General features: G+C 41.1%; 1 long non-coding RNA gene across 1 annotated transcript in view; it reads right to left on the reverse strand.

The window, feature by feature from the left end:
• LOC123037234 overlaps window positions 1-23037 on the reverse strand; it is a 110933-nt gene extending 87896 nt beyond the window's left edge. Inside the window, exon 1 of the long non-coding RNA XR_006417423.1 lies at window positions 22107-23037. This is a non-coding gene — a long non-coding RNA (uncharacterized LOC123037234). The remainder of the gene's footprint in view (window positions 1-22106) is intronic.
• Between the last annotated feature and the right edge of the window lie 264 nt (window positions 23038-23301).

Consider the following 23301-nt stretch of genomic DNA (forward strand, 5'->3'; position numbering starts at 1 on the left):
AGCAAACTCAGGTAAGGAAAAAAGGTAGGAAAAGGGACGGGCGTGGATTTGGCAAAGTGCGGATGAGGGGGTGGTAAAGGGCTCTCGGTGCCTTGAATATGCAGCAAATATTCTTCAAACGGCCCTGACGTCGGCTCCATTTTATATGCGCAGTGCGAAGGGGTGGTGGTGGGATCCACCCACCCTAACAGCCCACCCTTACCCCCAACCCGAACCCCAAACCCCCGACCATCCAGGTAAATGAAAAGATGGTCGCCGTAAGCCGAAGGGGGCGAAACACGAAATGTACTCCAATTTAATCAAGAATTCTATTCTGTAAATTACTTGCACAAAAACACGAGGCGACGGAAGGTCGAGCGAGGCCAAAAGGGTGGGAAGCCGACCCACCACCCCCTTTTGACAGCGCGAATTTCCATTTCATGTTACAAAAACGTAAGAAGGTACGGAATTACCTGTAGTTGGAGCCGTAAAGCTTCCTCGCGAATGAGCAATGGAGATGTTTTTGCACAAAAAAATTAAGTGCATTACTCGAATGGCATTTAGTCATCCTGAGCTTAGCTTTTTCCATTTTGGCCTCCCTATACACATTCTTAAGAATAATTTGTGGAAATGATATTTCTAAGAAGCATAAATCCTTTTTAAGTTTTTTCTCCAACTTTGTTAGAAATAGAAAACAAACAACATTGATTTCTTTTAAAAACGAAACCTTTGTGATTTCACCCCGCATATTATTTTATGTAAATTTAAAGAAACTTTTCTTTGGACTTAAGTGAACACGATAAATACTAAACTAATGTTCATAATCAGGTTGATAATTGAAGATGTCTTTCTGGTTTCCATTAAATAAACATGAACATAAGCGTCATAGATCGAACAATACGATATAAAGCAGGTGGAAACAACTGTTTGGAACCTCATCTTCAGCGAAGCGGCTTTTTATTCACACTTCTCAGACGAACTAAGCGCTTTAAAATCAATTCCCCAGCCCGGGTTTCTTTGCCCTCGAAAAACACTTTCCCCAAAGAGCATTCCACCGAAAACTGTAAAAATATGCCTGCTCCCCGGTTCTCGAGCTGCATAAATTGATATTCGAATACTTATGCATTCAGTCCTCCGCCTCTTAACGACCCAAACACAAGGCGGGCCCATACAAATAACCCAGACACAAGATGAAGTCACGGGGAAAAAGATGGATGGGGCGAACGAGATGAATGGCCGGCGTTGTTATTGAAATAAATTATTATAAATAAATACGCCAGTCGAATTTATGAAGTCGTAGTTGTCGGCTATGACGTTATGGTGTTTTTCTTTCCCGCCTCGGTTTGTTTGTCCGTTCTGTTTGTCCGTTGTGGGGAATCCAGTGCCATTATTTTTGTTTATGTCCGCCGGTGGAGAGGCCGGTCGAAGGCACAACGTGGAGCGCCGTTAAAACAAACAGCTTATTACGCCAAAGAGAATTGGCGGACAGTGCGAGACATTTATATAAGGCCGGGGCGCCAATGACTGACATTGGTAACTGAAGAAGTTGAGTGGATTGGAAGGGAGTGGATTGAAGAGGAGAGGGCTGGATGCCATGACTTTTGAATTTGTTTATCTTTCGTTGTCAACATCATGTCGATTTCTGTCCGTCCATCGGCGCGTTTACCCCGCTTGTTTATTTGTTTGTCTTCGATGCCTGTAAACATTGCGCTGCCAATTGAATTCGTTTCAATTTATTTACTGCACAGAAATGAAAGGAAACTTTGTTTGCGCCAGGGGCGTGGGTCTGGACTTTTATAGCAGGGCCGAAAAAAAGGAGGGGCAGGAGGTGACAGTTCAATTAGAAAGCGGAATAGGCTGGCTGCCAAAACACATTCGATCGGAACGAGGAGGGCCAACTGCCGTCTTGGCCAGGAGCCTTTCGATTCGCTGACAGGACGGAGGGAAATTAATTGCGACTGGAGACAGAGCCACGGAGCTGGGCAATCATTCGCTTTGCTCCAACCCGCTTTTATGGCACAGAGATTCAAATAGTTTTGAACTTTTCGCATCTCCGAGGATTCTTGATGCTGAGCCAAAACTAGAAACTCCCATAAGAAAGTTTACGATGCGAGCAGGGCGCATATGTAAATACACAGTGGCGAATCGGGGCAGTTGGACCGAGGGGACGCGGTGTAAATGTTCTCGAGTGCGACGGACGTCAATTAAAGGCCTTTTAATTGCCAGGCCCATTGGGGCAACTCGGAGAGTTTCCAGCGAATTTACTCTGAATTTAATCAGCAATCGCAAAGGGGCGAGTACGACATCTTGACAAGTGTTTCGGGGAAGGGGTCCCAATGTCCTGACTTTGTTTTAGCCTGCGATTAAGAGGCTTGGAGGTCAAGAGGATTGGAGTTCAAGTGGCTGGTGACTTTGGCGTGATATTGCGTTTTTCGCAGTGCAACATTGCAAAGGGTTCGCTTTCGTTGGCAACATTTCGCCACGCTTCCTTGGCAGCCGGAATTGCCCTGCCCAATAACGCGCGGCGAAATTCGCTTGGCTCCAACAGCGCTGTCAGCGATCTGTGGCTTTTACGAGGACCCCTCCCCGACCCGCTCCTCCCCCCTCTTAGCCAGCTTTCCTGCGCCAGTCCTTGTTCGCGTTTTAAGCGTCGAGGCATCAAAACTGGAAATGCAACCAGCGCGAAATTGCACCAGCAGCAGCAAGGAGCCAGCTCGGGAGTGGCCGGAACATCGGCTTGGAATGGGGATGGGAGTGGGAATGAGGATGAGGATGCAGCGGGAACTCGACCGGAGGCGCCAGTTGGCTAAGCGCATATAAAAAAGTTTAGCTGGTTTAAGGTGGGGCTCCAATGAAATCATTTACAGCTGCAGCCAAAGGAGCTGCCGAACTCAGCAATGGGTTTGGGACACACTGGACAACGCAGTGTTGGTAACCAAAACACCAAGAGAAAGATAAAATTTACAAAATCATAAGTTAAGAAACTGTCATAACTGGTGTGAACCAGCCTTGACTTATGCGATTTTTCCATTAAACCCCTTTGTTTTTCCCTAAAAATTGCAATAAGAAAAAAAATTAAAAATTAATACTTCTATATTTTGTTCATGGAATAAACATGGCTTTTGCCATTTAATTTAAACAATTATTAAAGGCGTCAAGACATATACAACACAACATTTTAAAGCAATTTGACAATAAAAAGAAAGTTGTAAGAATATTTCCTTGCCTCTCACAATCGGAGCTACTTCTTAAGTAATTCTCAGGCTCAGGATTTATTTAGACTGAAGGACTAGAAATGCACCTGCCTCATTATATGTAAACTTAACTTGTTACACAGTGCAAGCCCCTGTGGCAAATCGATGGAAAAAATAAAACCAGATAGGGGAAAAACTGGGGAAAGAGAGTTAGATATCGTTGACAAAGAGGGACGTGTGTGTGTGTGTGCATTGGGCGTGGGCGGTGGCCGGTGGGCGTGGCATTTGTCGTGACTCGGTGACTTATTACTTTTCATGCTGCTCTCGTTTCGTTTCCACTGGAGGTTGTTGGATGCTGTCAAATGAAGTCGTAAAAAGATTGGGCAAAAAAACTTTTTTGTGGGCCACTCGCAGAAATACATGCATATAAAAATGGCAAAGTTGGGATTAGTTTCATCAAGGATAAGCCAAATGGCTGGACATGCCGGGCATCCAGGCAGCCGGGCAGCATATAAACGAGGCAAGCCGGGGAATAAGGACTCGGGCATCCGTATGCCGTGTCCTTCTGACCATTTTGCTATTTGCGCGGAAAACTTTTTATGCAGTTGATGTCGGTTGATGTTCGTAGTATTCTGGCCAGCATTACGTAAATGATTTCACCCCCCTGCCCCAAAAAGCAGGGGGTATGTGTGCTTGTGTTTGTGCCACCTTTATGGACGCACCATCTCGGCCCCGGGAAAATGTCATCTAAGCACGTTTGCAGGATCTGCATAATTTATGTTTGCATGTAGGTACGGCTGCTGGGGCGGATTACCCTAGAAAATTAGGTTTCCCATTTGATGGAGGACGCGGAGAGTGTCGCTCGTATAAAAACCCGGCACGACCTGGCCGCCATCTTCATAACTCCGCTGCTGCATGCCCAAATGAATTTATATATATATTTGTGTGCTCGTTTTATGACTAATATCTCGGAATATATCTCTGGGCAAACGGCGGAGTGACTGGCAGACTGGCACTATCCGCCACCTATATCCCCCCCTCCCCTGCGCCGTGCACACACGGTGGCATATTTTGCAGCGCTGTGGAAAATAAAACAGCAAAATAAACCCAGCAAAGCAACAGGAATAAAAACAAAAAAGAGGGAAAACACAGGGAAAACAAGTATAAAAATTTGTTTTTCCAACATTTGTCAACGATGGCGCGATGGCGATGACGATGACACGAGCTGACGCAAACCAAGGCTGCCACTGGGCGTCCATCTCCATCTCCACCTCCATCTCCACCTCCAATTCCATTTGCCAGTTCCCGATTCCTGCCCCTTCTTCCTGCAACAATCTCTATATCCCCGCGGCGTGTCATTGTCGTTGTTTGCATGTGACGAACTCTCCGAGTGCTCGTTGCCTCCTCCGCCCCCTTTTCCGCCCGTTTTTCCCGCCCCAGGTGCCCACGGGTCGCATAAGAAACGCACTGTGGGGTGAGTCTGGTCTCTTAACCAATAATTTTTTTTTCCAAAGGTTCTTACAGATTCTGAAATATTAATAGCACTAGTATTTTATGCGAGGACTTGATTTTGTGTTGCCCTAAAATGCAACTATATATCTGTAATACGATTTTCTTAAAAAGTTGAAAGCGTAAACACATTTTTTTCTTCTCATTTTAGGACATTTTTATGGAAAACCCATTACCAATTATTATGTCTAATGTATAACCAATACGGGTCGCATCTAAAATTAAACCAGCTTCAAATCTTTAAACATTGAACATGTTTAATAACAAATTAAACATCTACAATGTAATAAATAGAAAGATTAATGCTTACAATTTTTGAAAAAAATTTGTTTTCGGCCTCTGTAACCTATAATGAAAATAATTACAACAAATTTGTCCCTTTCGGCCCACTGTATTTCCCTCGGCAGCGTTTTGGGACTGAAGCGGACCGCCGCACAAGTTGCAGCTCTGTAGACACCACGTATACGGGATACGGGTTTTGCCTCGCTCCGGTTGGTCTGGCACTTGGCACTTGGCACTTGGAACTGGGAACTGGGAGCCGAGAACTGAACACTTGGGCAATGGGAACTTGGGCAATGGGACTTGGACGCGGACGGAGCTCTTTGCTTATGCATGTCGCATGAGCAATAACAATATTTCCTCCGCTGTCGCAGTCCGCCGCTTATTCTTTTCGATTTGCTTATTCGCATTTGGGTTTTTAGCTTTTTTCCTTGGTTCAGTATGCTCGTTTTTTACGTTTCTCATTCGCTTATTTGCAGGGATCATGATATGCAGGGACAGGGGGAGTAGGAGTGGGAATGGGAATGGGAATGGGAATGGGAACACATGTATTTGGCTTTACAGCGGGGGAAACATGAGAAAAGCGAAATTTAAAATTTATGTACATATATTCCCATTCTTTATTCGCATCCAGACATGTGTGGGCCGGCAGTATCTGTATCTGTGACCGAATATGTATCTTGTATCTCTGGGTCCCTGCATTCCGTGCATATATCCCCCCATTCCCCCATATACAGTATGTATCATAACTTTCTGCCCATTCTGTTCTGTTTGCCATAAATGAAATCCACGCGAACGCGACACGTTTCCCTGATGTTCAATGTTCGTAAATTGAAAACATCAAAAGCAAAATATTGAAATTTTCGCTGTGTCCCGAATATTGAGTTTGGTTTTCTGAAAATATTACATTTAATGCCAGCGACCATCAACATTCGTTGTAAACTTGCCAACTGCGGTGGCCACCGGAAATCGAAAAAAAGATGATGCTAGTCATGGACTACAAACTTGCAAATGTGTTAAAGGTCTTAAGACCAACCTCACATTAAATGCAATATGGATTGGGTGAAAATATCAATCTCAGCGAATGCTGAAATTCATTTTTACCACGCGTGGCGAACAATTTATTAAGGAAAAGATTAATAAAAAAAAACTTTTAGTGTCAGCGAATGTTGAAAGACATTTTTACTATTCGTATACGAATGGAAAATAATTTTTTGTATAAGAGAAGGGATTGAGTATATATATTTTTGCTCATTCTTACAATTAAATATTTATAATCTGAATAAGGCTAATAAAATGTTATTGGTTGTAATAAGCAACACTAATTTTATTGCATTTAGTAAGAACTTTTTATTAGCTTTATTCCCCCTTCAAATATTTAATTGTTTTTATATTTTCTAAATTAAAATTTTAAGTTTATTATTATTTGAACTACTCTAAATCTAACTCAATAAAATATCAAAAAAATATATATCTTAAAAAAATTAATTCTTCTTTTGTTTAATTTATTTTTTGGGTTCTGATTGTAATGTAAATTTGTACATCATTTCGTTCAAGTTTTTAAGAAATGAAATTTTTAACAAATGCTTTTCAAATCTCGTATGAAAATGTGAAACCACTTGTGTGGGTTTAAAATTAATAAGAGACTTATGTTTTATTTTTTTTTTCTGGATGAAGCATTTTGTTATTCCAAAAATCACATTCAATGTTTCTTGATTGTTGTAATGGGTGTTCTCGTTTGGATATTGCACCACTCGATTCTCCCGATGGCGGCACTCTGATTCCGAGTCAACAATCCCTTGGCTGGAGCGTTACATCAGCTGCCCGCATCTCGGAACCCCATCACGCACTGCCCCCACTCCCTAAAAGGCCCCCACTTTGCTATTATCGCAACCCTTTGATATGTGAGAAGCGATTGGCGCGGACCGCTTATAGAAGCGAATGTCCCGCTAATTGAGCGCTTAGCCGATTGCATTCGATTCCCATTAAGAGCCCAGAGCCGCGCTCGAATTAAAATTGAATCATTATTGAAATTCGTTTGTCCTCGTTCCATTCGACCGGCGCAGGCCGCTCATTAAAATGGATAGCGGTGGCCGTTAAGCGGACGCCGCGCAGCGGAGGGTTAAAGCCATCCGGCCAATGGCGGCTGCCAGAGTGTATTTGCATTTGGCAAATTGTAAAAATTTAATTCGCATATCATGCGCGATAATCAGCGACGTGCATTATAAACCCATAAACCGCAAAGCGCTGCCATAAATGCGCGTTCGGAGGCGGAGAAGGCCGCGCCAATTGTCGCATGCGGCGGCCAGCGCCGATAAATATCCGTTTATATGGTAATTGTCACTGCGAGCCGGCTTCTAACTTTCAGTTCGCCTGCAATTTGCATTTCTGCACAGCTGCCAATGGCGGACTGAATATTGTGCAGCCAGGATGGCAATCGCATATTTATTTTATTGCCCCGGTATCGGAGTTCTCTGGCCCAGAGTCGCCGGTCCGCCCTTCTTTAAATTCCGCATTAAATCTAGGACCGGGTAAAATGGCGGCGCGGAGGCATAAAATCACTGCTGTATGCTTTTCCGCAATACATTAATGTAGTAAAAGATTTTACTGATGTAATCTGATATTTGTCTTCCAATTCTATGCGTTTTGGTAAGGTAAACCTACATCAAATATACCACGTTTAATTTATATATATAATTATATTTAATTTATATAACATTCTATATATTGTTTTGTAATAAAGTATTCTTTGGTGAAAAATTTTATTTTATATAAAATATTGGTATGAAAAACATCTTATTGATAAAGGAAATTAAATACTGTTTCTGTTGATAATTTTTGTATTAATGCTTGTATCTACCAAATGAGTATATAGAAGTTCCACCGTTGGTAATATATTTTCTCCAAGTGGTACAGAGGGAAAGGTGCACGGGATGATGGATGGTGATGAAGGTGGATTTTCGGTTTAATTTTCATGTCCATTAACCAAGCAAAATGGATACGTTCGGCAACGAGCGAAAGGATAAGCGAGCCGGCCAGGCATGTCCTGAATTTTGATAGACCGAAAAGCGAGAGGCGGGGCTTGGGGTTTGAAACTGGAGCCAATGCGGGTATAAATTCAAATAAAGTTTAACGAAGCCCATCCGCAGACGGGGCAGGAGTTCTTGGGACTGCGACTGGGACTGGATTCGGGATTGGATTGGGGCACGGCGGTAGGCGGCCATGAAAATTATCAAAGCGTGTTATTACGGGCATCGGAGCGCAACGCGATGGCAACGCAAGTGGCTGCCTTCGAGCGGATAAACACGGAGCTGCAAATGGATCTGGATCTGGATCTGGGTGGAAGATGGAAGATGGAGAGGACGTGAGGGTGAGCAGCAGCCACTTGTGGTTGCTGGGCATAAATTTGTATTTCCCTGCTTTCATTTTCGGGCCCATCACGCACGCAAATAATCAAACGGAACGCATCAAATTGGTGAAAGGGATAAAAAAAAAACAACAAAATGGTCTTCGATTTTTAAAAATACCCTTTGCTTCAATCCCATATCCCCACCCACTTCCGCCCACTTTAGATTTCGTTGAGTCAGCCCACGGAATTTTAGCCTAAATTGCTGCTCAGGTTCTTCTTGAATGCAATCGGGAAATTCTCAATTGCCATGCCAGTATGGACAGTGGAAATATTTGTCCGAAAAGGAAATAATATTTCTAGGACCATTTAAAGGTTATATTTTAGACTATATTTTAATAAAATATACATATATTGTCATTTGATGTAATTTTTAAAAATGGAGCTTAGTTTTAGATATGTAAAATAATGTTAAATATTATTATTCATAGAATATTTTTATTTTCACACTTTAAAATGGTTTAATATAATGCATAAATAAAAGCCTTTTCAAACTAGGACCTAATTCTATTCGATATACCTATTTAATTTTTCATCCCACTGTTCTCAGCTTTCCTCCATTTTTCACGGCCCAAATCAAAATGCACGCCCATTCAATAGGCCGAAACGGGCCGAAATCAACGTGGAGCTGGTAACCCTTCTCTGGCAAGTGGGTGCGAGTGGTGACCCCGACGTACTCCATGCTTACCCGAATGTGAGCTCCTCACGTGCAAGCGATGGAGAGGGGGAAGGGGCGGATTCTGGGCGTTGGGTTTCAATTTATCGCGCAGCCATCGCCGAGGAAATCCCGGGAGCGGTTTTAGGGATTTTTAAAATAAAATTTACGGATTAAGTTATTGTGCGACGTATGCACGTAATACGTATGCAGTGCTCGCATGAACTCCTGGGAAAATTGAGGAGGGGGGGCGTGACGGTAAGGTCGATTACGTTTTACAGCGCAGCATAAAAGTTGATTGAAAATGCTTATTAGATGCAAGATTAGATGCGATATGCATCGGAGACCGGCGGACCGGGCCAATCCTATTCGGGAATCAGAGACGAGCATAAAAGTCCGCAGGAGCTGCGACGTGAGCAAATTTAGCTCCGGATTTTATACGCCCGGCAGTTGGGGGCGGAGCGAACTTAATTGAAATGTCGCGGCAGAAACTGTAAAGTTTGGAAAACCAAAGACGAACGGAGGCCAAAAGGTGCCAACGCAAAAATTAAGTCCACAAAAATTTACAGCCGGCAGGTAATCTCATTAAGCCCGGATAATATTCCCACTCGGCGTGCGTCAGGCCCAAATTGAACATTCATTTCTAGACCCAAGTTCCCTTCCTTAAAACAAAAATAAATAACCGCAGCAGGGGAGAAGGGGCACAACAGAATCATTTAGCCCGCGTCGAAGTCCACAAAAAAGTTGCTTTTGATAACACGGCTCATCAAAACTTCAGCTACAAGAAAAAACTTTTTAAAACAACAAATTTAAAAGAAAAGGCCACACACAGCGTACTCCTCGGATGACTCGACCCCAAATCAAGGTCTTCAGGCCCCAAGAAACTCATCTAAATGGTGAGTCGACGAAATATTTATCGGGGAGCGAGGGAAATTGTGGCGAAGTTTGGTTGCTCTACGGCAGTGAATGTATTTTTATTAGCTTAGTATATTAAATTGTAGACCAAATGTTTAAAATAAATAAGCGAACAAAAAAACGTTATTTGTCTCTTGCAAATATATATATGTATAATGACTTATATTAAATGCGGTAATACCCATTACCACTTGCTCGAGTGCGCACCAAAAGTGTACACAAGTTTCTAAATTAAATGTATTATCTTAAATCAAAACCTGAGCAGAGCAGAGTATTTATTTAGTCATCAAACGACAAGCCGACCCTCGTGCCTTGCCAATTTCATGAAAGATTCATAACAAACAACAGCCGCAACTACCAAAACAGAGCAGAACACCGAAATTAAGCCGATCCCACAAAAAGCCAAAAAACAGGCATCAATGTAAGGCCTGAAAAGCGAGAAAGATTCTTCTTTCCGGTTAGTTCGTTAGTCGGCTGCTGCCCGAATTGCGGCTTCCATCAGCAGTTAATAAAAAATGGACCATTTCGGGGCAGCGGGAAAAGTTAAATGGGAAAAGTTTCCGGCCTAACTAAAAGTGCGGGTTTATTAACCGCAAGCAATTTCCACAGAAATTGCTGAAAGGAAACGTACCGAATATTTGAGTTAGTACAAAATTAATTTTGTTTTCATTCGACTTTACTTTAATAAGAATTGTAAAATAAAATTACACTTACAATGACTAAGTTTAGCCCATCCCAAAGTGTGTGTTAATATTATAATGCTTTCTTATCGTAAAAACTTTAATTTCCTGAATTGAATGCTTAATTCATAATAAGTAATTGACATGTATGATCAAGCACTGAAGGTGTGAATGGACAACTCATTAGACTATTAAACAGAAACAAAATGTATTTACCAATTAAATTAAAACAACACAAATTTTATGGTATTATCGTATGAAGGCAATATTCAATAACTGCTGGCCCCAATACTAAATATTTTTTATTGCACTTAGAGCCACTACATATTTTACACTTTAAAAAATGCAAAATGTATGCTATTTGAAGTTTAATAAGTTGAATAAAAATTTCATTTTTGTTTTAACAAATATTTAATGAGTGAATTATTATTAATTCTGTATTTTTATTACTATTAGAAAATAATTTTATTGCGAATCTACAGATATTCCAAATATATACATAAAAAGTTGTCCATATACTTGATATTATGTGATGTACAATGATATTTCCATCAATACAGTTATATTCTTAGTTGGTTTGATGGGGTACAAATAGTATTAAGATCTTTAAAAATGTAATACTTATTCGTGAAATTCGAATGTCTTTCAGACACAGATCCTTTTCTTTAAAATTATTTTGTTTAAAGTTTTGCTTATTAAAGTTTCTTTCTAAAAAAAAATGTGTACCTAAAATACCATTATCAATTTATATTGCTAAAGTTTAAAAATCTTTTTTAATATTTAAAAATGTTATGGACTCACAAATTTATTAGTAAAATGTATGTTTTTGGCATATTTTTCAGTGTATTTTCCCTAGCTGTGGAAACCCACCCCCCTGTGGAAAACTCGCTGTGTATGTGGCTAAAAGTAGAGCAGCAGCGGATGGTGGTGGGTTCTGGGTCTCAGTCTTAGTCTCAGTCTCATCTCGCCTCGATGGCCGTCCCCCTTCCCCTTCCCCTGCCAATTTCCATGGCTGCCGTGGCCTGCCATTGCCGTCGGGGTTCGAGTATCTGACAGATACACAGATACACATCCGTCGCCGCCAGAACGCATGCACAGTGCGGCGGCTCCTTGGGCGTGGCTGGAGCTGATGGGGAGCCAGTTGGCCTGTCTTCCAGACTAGTTTATGTAAGCAGCCTGCTCTCGGATGGGGCGACGATTGATGCCGGATTTGGACGGATCTGTTTTTTAGTTGGCAGCGGAGCGGTGTTCGCTGAATGATGCTGAACGGGCGGCCCGGGGCGCATTTGCCTATTTGCCGTAATGCCTGTCCCGTGTGTAATTTACGAGCAGCCCGACGTATGCTGCGTAGGTGTGCGAGGGGGGAGGGCAGAGAACGGGGGCACGGATTTATGGGCGCATCATAAAACAATTAACAAGACCGAAACTCGTGCCACATAAATTGCTGCAGCTCGGCTCGTGGATTGCGGCTTGTGTTACATTTCACAGCGTTTTATTATATCACAGAATTGGAGCCGGGTGGAATGGGCCTTCTGCTCCTGCCGCTTTTTTAATTAACCACACAAGATTTCTACTCATTTTCATATCGTAAACGTTTATCCAACTTAATAAGTCGTAAACGCCACTGCGACACGGCCTCTAACAAAGTTTCTGTTTTGGGAATCATGCCCTGCAAGTCAACCTGCATGTGTGTGGGATTTGGCGATCTGCTGACTCCGCAGGTGAAAGTCCCTGGAATGGCACATCCTGTACCGCTCCCCCTTACCCTCTTCACCCTTCACTTGCAGACGATTACATGACAGCGCGGAGGCAATAAAAGAAATCGTTAATAACCATACAGAAGTCGGAGCATCGTCGACAATGGTAGAAATCGGATGTCGAAATCGAAACCACGGGTACCTCATGGAGAACCTTAAATTTAATGAATAAAGTAGTTGACGTAATATTTTTTCAAATAAATTGTTTTAACTTTTTCAAACTTCTAAAGCCCCACACTGAATTTCTTGCGTATTACATTTTAAAGGTAAAAACACACCTTTTGTTTCTATTAGTCAAGCCTATTACATTAAAAAACTAAAGCAATTTTCAAAAACATTGTTGCTTTTCAATTCTCTCGTGTCCTTTTGTTAGCTTAAAGTAAATATTAAAAATCCAAATAATATCAAACATAAGTAATGTTTCTAAAATAAAAAGTAGATAGTAAATAGATGGCAATAAATACCTTCAATAAATATTTTAATGGTTATAGTTTTAAAAACCAATACCAAACCTGATCTTCCAAATTTTTTCTCCTGCTCCCATTGTGCAATTTTTACTTAATTTCGTTACTCTCGAACTGCGAACTGCGAATGCTCGAAAGTGAAGCTCAAACCTCATTTAATATTCATTGCCGGCTCCTGCTGCTGTTGCTGTTTTGCTCCTGCTGAGGAAGTGGAGGTATTCCGAGGTGGATGTGGCTGCAGGTGCTCATGCAGCTTTTTGTTCCAGCACCTGACAATATTTTTTTAATGGCGGCGATTAAGGCACCGCCCCGCGGCCCCGGTCGCCTCCACTCGATTTAATTAAGTCGTCGCTTCACTGCGCTCGAGATGGGCTCTGCTTCCCGGGAGTCCCAACTCTTTGCTTGATGGGCGGACGACATTTTTTGCTGATTCCATTGTTTACCTAATCTCTGTTTGCGCAGCGACCTCCCCGAGTGGTGTGCCCCGTCAGCAGCTCAGAGCCCTAAGGGGTTATAGCCCCCCAGGCACACACGCACATTCCATTTGGCGAAACACACAGATACTCTGGGAGGGGTCCATAAAGATACACACACATGCGGAGGAAGATACTGTCAACATGTTTGTTAATGCCATTTCGGAATTAACAAGTTCTGCCAGATAAACTTTGAATTTCATTCCAGGGCCGAGCTGGAATTGACATGTGTCTTGTGTGTATTGGCCATAAACTGCGTATGTTACGTGTAACGTGGCCATATCCTGTTAACCCCTGAAAGCCCGGGCGATTCTGACCCTCGATAGTTTTGCGGACCCCTTTCGACCACTGCGATCGCGATCGCTGATCACCGACGGTTCGTCTTCGTCTTCGCTCGGCTTGTGTTTGAAGCCATAAACTTATTTATGAGGCCATTAAATCATCATTATTGTCCAGGCGACCTTGAGCCAGTAGGCTGGCGGGGCAGGGAGTTTTTTCTCACCCATTTCGAGACACATTCGCTTTCTTTTCTTTTCATTTCTTTATTTGCCTTTTTATTGTTGTCGCCTTTTAATGGTGCGTTTTCCCTTTAAGCCTTCTGCTCTGTTTGTGTTTGCCTGCCACTCTTTATTTCTTTCTTTGCCCTTGCCTTAATTGGGTCAGCGATTCTGTGATTTGACTCAGCAAACGGTCAGCTAATTGCTTAGAAGGTTAACAAATCGCGGAAGTCGTCTTACTGTCTCGGGGAAACATTGCCGAGCTGATTCGAATATGATTGTATAATTACTGCCTTCTAGAACTAATGTTGATACTCTCATCATAACTGAAGCATTATTATTTTTACCAACTTATATATTTTAAATATCAACAAAGTACTTTTATTTGGCTTTTAGAAAAATAAGCTCCTTCAATTAACGATTTTAGTCTTAAATGTGAAATGAACACAATAAAATATTATTCCATTTCTTTTGTACAAAAGAACTTCAATTATTGTAGCTATTGACAATCTAATATTTAATCAATACGTTAATTTGATAGAACCATGAATGGCATTGAACTTTATATAAATGCTAATAGTAATTTATGTTTATGCTTAGCATTTACCGAAGCCCCTTTGGCCACAATCGTAATTCAAGCCGCGACCTGCACTAATCCTAATTAATAACTTAGGAAGATACAACGGAAGTAATCCCTAATTGGAGCAATTTACCCGTGGAGGCATAAATGGAAAGTGGAGTGTGGCGCAGGGACTCGTTGGCTTTTACTACGCCCCGATATGTGTTTTCCCTGCTTGCTTCTATGTGGATTGCCTTCTTTTTTGCGTTTGTGCGGAATTTCAGGCTGATAAAGCAATGGAAATGACGCGCACGAGTAGTTTTGCTTTTGACTTTCCTTTCGCTTCTCGGCAGACACCATTTTCTTGGCTGTTTGTGTAAGTTTTCCATTTGGATAATGGAAAAAGGCCATTTCATGCCATTTGCCTTACTTCGGCCAGCGGTCGGGGGCAATTCGAGGCGCACTATTCGGAGAGGCTTGCTTCTAAGTGGGCGCGGCGCCACATCCAGCTCCACTTGAGCCATGCCCCAAACACCGGAAAAAATCGGACTTCTATATGTTTCATATTACTAACTTTAGGTTTAAAATGGAATTATTACAAAATGTACAATTTTTAGAGTTTTTTAAATATTCATTTCATGTTTTTTGGACGACAAATATTTTAATTCGACTAATTATAAAAAAGTTAACAAATATTTGTGTCTATAACAAAAAACAATTGAAAAATAACAATTTTAAAAGAATAAATGCATTTCAAATGCAGATATAAAGATAAAACAGGTATTGGAATGTTAAAAGGGAGAAAAATGTATTACTTATGTAAAAATAAGCATTTTAGACTTATTCATATCTTTTATCAATAAAAGAATATGTTTAATTGTAACAGCTCTAAATCATTTAACCGCTGAATAATATTTTATATGTTTAATTCAGTTGATTACATGCTTGACATTATATAATAAATAAGTTTACTTTGTAGAAGTCATTATTTAAACCGATTTTCCTAACAAAATCCTCATATTAAACAGAGGTTAACATACTAATAAGCAACAGATTTGCAGAGAAATATAAGTTGCCTTTATTGCAACCGAATTTGTATAGATATACAGCTGGAATTCTGTTGTAAATTGTTCGGAAGAGTTTTCTAAACCAATGTATAAATCAATAAAGAAAAACAAATGAGTTTGTAGATATTTTTTCTCTTAGTGCATCCTCAGAACCACTTTGAGGATGGTTTCCTGCCCAGTCCTCTTGGGGCTGTGTTTTCTTTTGCGCTTTTTACATTTGCAAAATGAATTGTAATGAAGTGGAATGGGGCGTGGCGTAGCGATGGCATTGTGGATGTAGATGTAGATGGAGATGGCAGCGGCAATGGCCGCCTGCCGAGCGAGTACGCGAACAATAAAATCATATTCGTCGGGCGCCAGCCAGTGCTGGCATATAATTTTTGCACAAAAAGTCGTTTACAGTGTCTCATGCGCTCCACTTGCTCCGTGGTTCAAGATCGGCGGGTGGGGTGTGGGGGTCGTGTTGTTTGGCACTGCTTTTATTGGTGTTATTAGGTTGAAAGCACTCTAATAATGGTCGCCTTCTGATGTGGGGCACTTAATGGGTTTCAGGTCAGCAGTCGCATAATGCGAATCCCAGATTTCCAGCGGAGGAAGAGTCCCGGCCCAAGGACCATCATCAGGAGCAGCCGATAAAACTTGATTACCAGCGGCTGGGAAGGGTGAGTGCGGGGCCAGCGGATCGGATTGCAAATGGAGCAACACGCCGCCATTCGTCGATTTCAATAATTTGTAAAAAAAAATAATACCATTCTGCTGCCATTCAACCCGCGATGATAAAATGCGTAAATCAACGCAAATTTATGGCTCAAACAAGTTTTTCATTCGCGCCGAACGAGAAAACAAGTCCGGAGCACTGTGGAAGGAATCTGAAATTTGTCCCAGCAAATATCGCCCCTGGTGGTCTACAATTTACATGGTTTAATATGCTGTTTACCAGATGGGTTTTACTGGGGATGTTTAGTAAAAAGAAAATTTCAATTTCCTTCAGGCTATTTTATTTGAGTAAGTTACAGCTCCTCAGGCCATTTAAATGCACTACGGTATTTGTTACAAATATTTTTAGAATGCCAACTTTTTGAAATATTTGAAAAAAATATACGTAAGAGATGTCACAAAACTATTTAATAAACGAGCTGTCATAAATAAAACAAGTGACTGATTTTATTAGCTGATTTGTTGGTTATATCTGCCTTTTTCTGTCTTTATCCACTGTTACAAAAATAATTTTGTCTTGGTTAATTTGAATTCTTAATTTAATGGCTTTCACAGTGTCTTCATTAATGAAGACCGTGCGTGAAGTTCCGATAGGGAGCGTAAAGCCCTGACACCTGGTTTTGGCAATTTAAGAAAAGGGATTGTTAATATGCAAACGTCAACACGCGGGTGGCAAATGAAAAAAATTCAAAATTAGATTTAAGTACAGTTGCAAGATACAATGTACATTTCTTCCCCCTGAATATGATTAACTGGAGAATTTACGACTTCCTCTCGATTATTTTGACAAACGAATTATGCCCACTGACGAGGGTCCTTACAATCTCAGCACCAAGTACATCTGCGAAGGGCACTTGAGTAATCAGCAATCGAAAGAAGCCATTTGTCAAACAAGTTTTGATATTGGAAAACGGGAATCATGGCTGCAGTTTTCCATTTTTGAATTCCCCATTCCAGCGACGGAATCCATAAAGATTCTACTTGGACAAGTGCTGCACTTGAATCGTGCATTTTCATTTGTAATCAGTCGAGGTTTTCTTTTTGTTTTGTTTTAAAATTCCAGACCCGTTGCCGACCAAATTTATTGGCTACTTGACTTTCCCATCGAACCTCCGCCTAACGTCTCACTCAAGAAAATCAATTCTTCGGCATATGAATTATAGTTTTCCTTTCCGACTTTGACGGCTTACAATTTGTTTAATTAATATCAAATTTTCTTTCTCTTTGATAGTTTAGCACACGTGTTCGGTTTTTCTTTGCCGAGTTTTTCCCATTCAACTTTTTATGTGGGCCATAAATCAATTGGAAAAACAAGCGATAGCAACCAATTTTAATTTGTGAAATGGATGTGAGTTGGTCATTGGTTCCATAAATTATTTCGAATGAGAAGATATATGAAGGATTGTGGATATGTGAGCTCATTAGGGACCCAACTGGGAATCTGATTTCCCATTTCTGGATGATCTGAGAACTGGAGCGGATTTCCATCCATATTTCAAATACTGTTTCGGAATGTTTTTGACAGCATTTTTCTGCTCAGAAAGCAGAAATCCAGCGTCGACGTCAACGCCAACCAACACGACCACATTCAAATCAGACTCACCCACACTTAGGCAAACTCCGTGCTGCAATTGTGTTGGTGAGCGAGCGAAGAGTTCGATTCTCTGAAGAGAAAGAGAACTTTCAATTCCCCGTCGTCTTGCCTCGCAGCGCCATCTGGCCCTGGGAATGCGGAACTAGGAAGTCAAACACCAACACGAGAGGTCGCCCCGCGGGGGCGGGCGTAAAAAGCGCGTAGACAAGCATCGATAACTAGTTAAGTCCCGATAATTTTTAATTAAATATAAAACAAAGTTTTAAGAATTAAAACAAAATCATTATTTGTACTACAAATATTGTTTTCAGATAGTGAAATAACTAACATTCACTCCTAGTTCTTCCCAGTTCAGTAATAAACTGTTTGACTAAAAAAATACAGTTTAGATTCTAAATAAGGCAAGAAAAAATTATATTGTGCGTTGCCACTAAGAATGTTTAAATACATACATTTTTCTTAAAATTTTGAAGATTTGTGAAATTAAGTCTTTTATCATCGAGCCATAAGAAGAATTTTATAACAATCCAAATTTTTTTAGAAAACATATGCTCTATTTTGACAAAACAAATTAAAAAAATTTTAGAAAAAAAAAAAAAGTAAGCAAACTTTGGCAAGCTGAAGTTTATATATCCTTGCAGTTATTACAAAACGACTACATTTCGATAATAATAACTATATCTTTTGATAAATACAAAAACAGCAAAATACAATTTTTTTAATTTTTTAATTTTCCTATGGGGGCGATATGATATAGATGTCCGATTTTAATTTACTAAAACCGTAATGCCATAGTATTTAAATATTACCAAATCCCAAAGTTATACTTTCTTATACCCTTGCTCCTATGGGAGCTATATGATATAGTCGTCCGATCCGGCTCGTTCCGACTTATATACTACATGCAAAAGAAAGACAACTTTAAAGAAAGTTTTAAGCAGATATCTTTAAAACTGAGAGACTAGTTTGTGTAAAAGCAGACGGACTAACGGACAGGCGGACATCGACTCTCGTGGTGGTGCTGATCAAGAACACATATACTTTATAGGTTCGGAAATGTCTCATTCACTGCTTTTGACTAAAATTAGAATACACTTTGCAAGGGTATAGAAAGTTTGAAATACTAAATAATGATAGCTTGTCATGATAACAGCAATACACGTTCAACATAATGCATGCTTAATTTAGAATGTGGTGTGTTGGATGTTTATTGCAGATTTAAGAAGATGCATTTTATGCTGTATGTCGCATGTTTCATGATTCGTGTGATTATCACAAGTTGAATATTTCATGAAGCATTGTCACTGTTTATTACACATAAAAAATTGTTGTTAGTTATCAACAAACTTGCACATAAATTTAAAATTTTTTTATGGTAGCCACTTGTTTTAGTTGTTAATCGCTTACTGTAACTATCGGTAAAGTAACTGTGAAAACGGTTTGCTATGTATTCCCGACTGGTACTAGTGTTCCGCGCTCTCTTGTTGATATAAGTTGCGACAAAGGCTCATTTATGATAGTCCTTAGTTTCCTACTATCCGAAATAATGGTGTACACACTTACTAATGGTTTGAGATTAATTTTGTGATAACAAATTTGAAGTAATTTTTTGTCCTGATATAAATATTCATTTACTGTAATTATTGGTAAAAGATCGGTTGGTTTAAGCAAATTTATTTGAAAATGTTGGTGCGCCTTATTTCTTCATAGAATGGAAGTATGTAAGGACTACAGTAAAGATTATGTAAATATTTCAGTGTAAGACTTGAGGTCTTCATGACGCTGTGGAACCAGGTATTATAAGCCTAGAATTCAAAATAAGACAAAAATCCTACTTTACAACAATACATTAGCTTATTACATGTTCAAGATGTAATAAAGTAACAATTGTTACGGCTAAATCAATTGTCCAAGCACGGTGCAATATTGTTATAGTAAAAATATGGCTAAAGTTGGTTGATTCAACCATATATCATCTTCGAATCGATAATATTTGTACTGTTACTCACTTTATACCAAAGCCACGTTCTCTTTTTACAATACGAGTTACGGCATTTACAATTAAAATTTTAAAAATGACAAATATTATTAAACCGAAGCGGAACATGCGATGTTATAAATTTACTCAAACCTTTATACGTTGCTTTTTATTTTTTCTCATTTTAAAAACACTATTTCGTAAACAAAATAAAAAATTCATTTTTAACATCTTTAATATCTGTCTAAATGAGATTCCTTGTGGCTTAAATAGTTTAAAATGTTAGAAGTCAAAAACATAGATTTCAGTTATTTTTAGATAAAGAGCAAACCAAAATTTTAAAATTCAAAGGATGTGAGTTTTAAAGGACATGATGCGGGCACTGAATATTCTCGGAACTGCTTAAAACTGTCATGGACACCCGATACCTAGGGGTTCGGCATCCTGCACAGTCTGCTTCCTTTCCACCACACCGCAGGCAACAAGGGTAACTCACCACGGCCGCTGAGTCCGTGGTGGGCTAACGGCTCTTGGCTCCGCCCATTTTATAATGGCCACCGATGGCAAAGTGGCGCATGCGCAATGCCGGCGAAGATGGAGGCGAAAGCGGACGGTAAAAATTGGTGGATGGAGGAAACGACTCAGGACAGGATTTTCAGGCTTTTCCGTCGCTGATTTTCATTCGGATAAATTTATGCAAATTAGTTCCAGCGCTCAATATGGAAACGAGGCGAGTCGTTCTAGGCGGCAATTAAAAGCGGGATGGCTTTATGATATCTCATGGGTGCCGCGGCCTAGGCGACAACGCCATCATGATGGCTCCAAAGCCGGGAAAAAAGAGCGACCGACTGGCTTTTTATTGTCTCGCTGCAGCGCATTGCAACATGTGGCATTAATTATGCGGCGATAATGTCTTGCTTTGTTGCCGAGAGTTTTGGTCTCTTTTTATGAAAGTGTCGGAATAAATTAGATTATTTTTGGGCCGCCTGTTCCGCGGAACTGATAAGATGGTCCCCGGGAACCGAACCCTCGAACCGATACGAACCGAACCCACATCCCTGGATGCTCTTGGGCCCTTCGAATTTTAATGAGTGTAGGCGGGGCGGTGGTGACACGATTGCCTGCATGTACCGTACACATGTCTCTACATTTATGTTCTTCTGAAACATATTCCCATTATTGCTGCCGCCATTTGTCGAAGGGGGCTCAGCACGCGCTTTTCGTGGGTGGGTGACTTTCCCCGGTCGAGGAAAAGGGGCAATTAAATTGTGACAGAACACCATTCCGCACGTCATCAATTATGGGCTTTATGTATTCATTGGCTCTTCGATTCGGAGAGCAGGAAGTGCCATATGTTGCAGTTACATCATCGCCCACCTCCAGCTGAGCTGCTCTAGTTTCTCCCAACCCGTTTGTCCGATCTCCGACCGGGAATTAGCCACGGTCTCGACTGGCCCTTTGTTCTGACCAAAATATTTTGAGGCCCGAGCTGCTGTAAACTGTTTATGATGTGGTCATAAATGACCCGCCTTCACGCTTTCGCCAAAACAAGAAATTTCTACGGATCCGAACGGGGTCTGCAAGTGACCCGAACCGGATTGTCATCAGCATAATCCTGCCAAATCCTGCGGATCTCGGCCGCTTTTTGCGTCACTCTGCGCGCCCTCGCCGCGGGCTTCTTTTCGCACTTCCATAAATCATTCAGAGGAGGAGTGGAAGCCTTTACCCAGCTCTCTACCTGCCAGACATCGGAATGTTGCTCTCCTTCCGGAAACTGTCGGTAATTTATTCATTCCAGCTAGTGGCGATTCTTGACAAGCCCAAAGGAGAAGAGAGAATGCAAGGAGTTAGGTAGCGAAAACCGCCTAGGGCATTTCTAACAACTCGAATAGTTTAAATAATGTAAATGAAATGGAAACTATATCCAATAGCTTAAATGGCAAATAGGCCTTATACAATAGTATTTATTTGTTAGCTAATTGGGTGCTCTTGCATTTGCTGATTTTACATTTAGTTATCTGTTTAAGTCGGCATTACTTCGCCCTATTTCATATAAATTATGGAAAGAAAACTCAAAACGCGCGGATGTATCTATAACCATTAATACGATAATGTGTATTTTAAGATAAGCTTAATTTATTCAAGCTCAAATTGAACAGCTCACTGCTTTAAAATTAATGTGGTGAAAAAGATAAATAGATTTTTAATTGCTGATTGATTATTGGTTTCTTATTGTAGCCCATTTGATTGACTATTATATGAGAGATGAGATGAGTTATACCAATCTCTTAGATACGTATAAATATAAATTAACGTTTAGGATATGCGTTAAATTTTAATCGTTAAATCTTAAATAGCAATTGATTGTATCGGATGTACTCACCTATCTAGAAAGAAGCCCATATATTAGCCAACTTGGAGGCGGTTTCAGGTGGGGATGCGTGACTGGCGATTGTTTGGCCGATGGGCCGGGGACTGCGTTCCAATATTCATATTTCAGCGGCACCATACTTCAGGGCCGCTATTTACGTCTCGTATGTCAGAAACGGAGGCCACAAATCACTTTAATTGAAGTCACGCCCCGCGCACTCGAGGATCCCAGTCCAAAGCAGCACCAATGGCCCCACCGGCCCGTCAGCTGCCAAACCGCAAGGCGGAAATACTGGTAGATTCATTTTTTCCTTTGCTTTTTTCCATTTTCCATATTTTTTTTTTGTTTCCTCAGCTCGCACACGCGAAATTGTAATCCATATTCACAATTGGCCAACCGAACGCGCGCGGATGCGGATGCGAATGCGGATGCGGACGCGGAGTGGGGTCGTCGAAGTGCTTGTTCTTTGTCATTATTATAATTAATTCTTGTATTTTTGGCAACAAACGAACCCGAACCGGCTCTTCTTGATTTACAGCCACTTCTTCCATTATCTTTTTATACTTTGGGCATACTTTTTGGAATACTTTTGGGTTCTCTTTTGCAGCGTTTCTGGCTTTTGTTGTCGGATTCAATTAAACACAATTGGTGCACTCTGCCGCCGCAGACAAAGGCCGTGGCTCCGGGACCCACAGTCGGACCTCGAATGCGACAACGGGCACTGGAACTCCAGGAGCTCCGCAGGACAATGGCCACCGAGAACGGGGAGCAGGACGAGGACGAGGACGAGTACGAGTACGCGACGGCGACCTGATGGCAAAGTGTCCAAAAAATAATATTTGCTGTTCACTTTGACACAAGGCGGTTGGGTTCGCTCGGCTCGGTTGCAGCGCAGTCGGCGGACAGGCGCAGATACAGACACGCAGATACATAGATACAGATACACGGAGGTGGTTGCCGAGATGCCGGCGAGGATGTGAGGATGCGAGGTGAGCATGGCACAAAAACAGAGAACAGAGAACGAAGAACAGAGAACGGAGAACTGGGAACTGAGACCCCAGAAGGGAAAAGTGGGAAAAGAACGCCAACCAGAAGGTCGTAAACCCGGCAAACATGGCAACACTTGCGAGAACGCCAAGGAAATGAGAATGAGAATGAGAATGCCGGGCGAAGTGAAGACCCAATGCCAAAAGATGAAAAGCCAAGG

This window comes from Drosophila rhopaloa, unplaced genomic scaffold (genome assembly GCF_018152115.1).
Source record: "Drosophila rhopaloa isolate 14029-0021.01 unplaced genomic scaffold, ASM1815211v1 contig_155, whole genome shotgun sequence".
Lineage (NCBI taxonomy): Eukaryota > Metazoa > Arthropoda > Insecta > Diptera > Drosophilidae > Drosophila > Drosophila rhopaloa.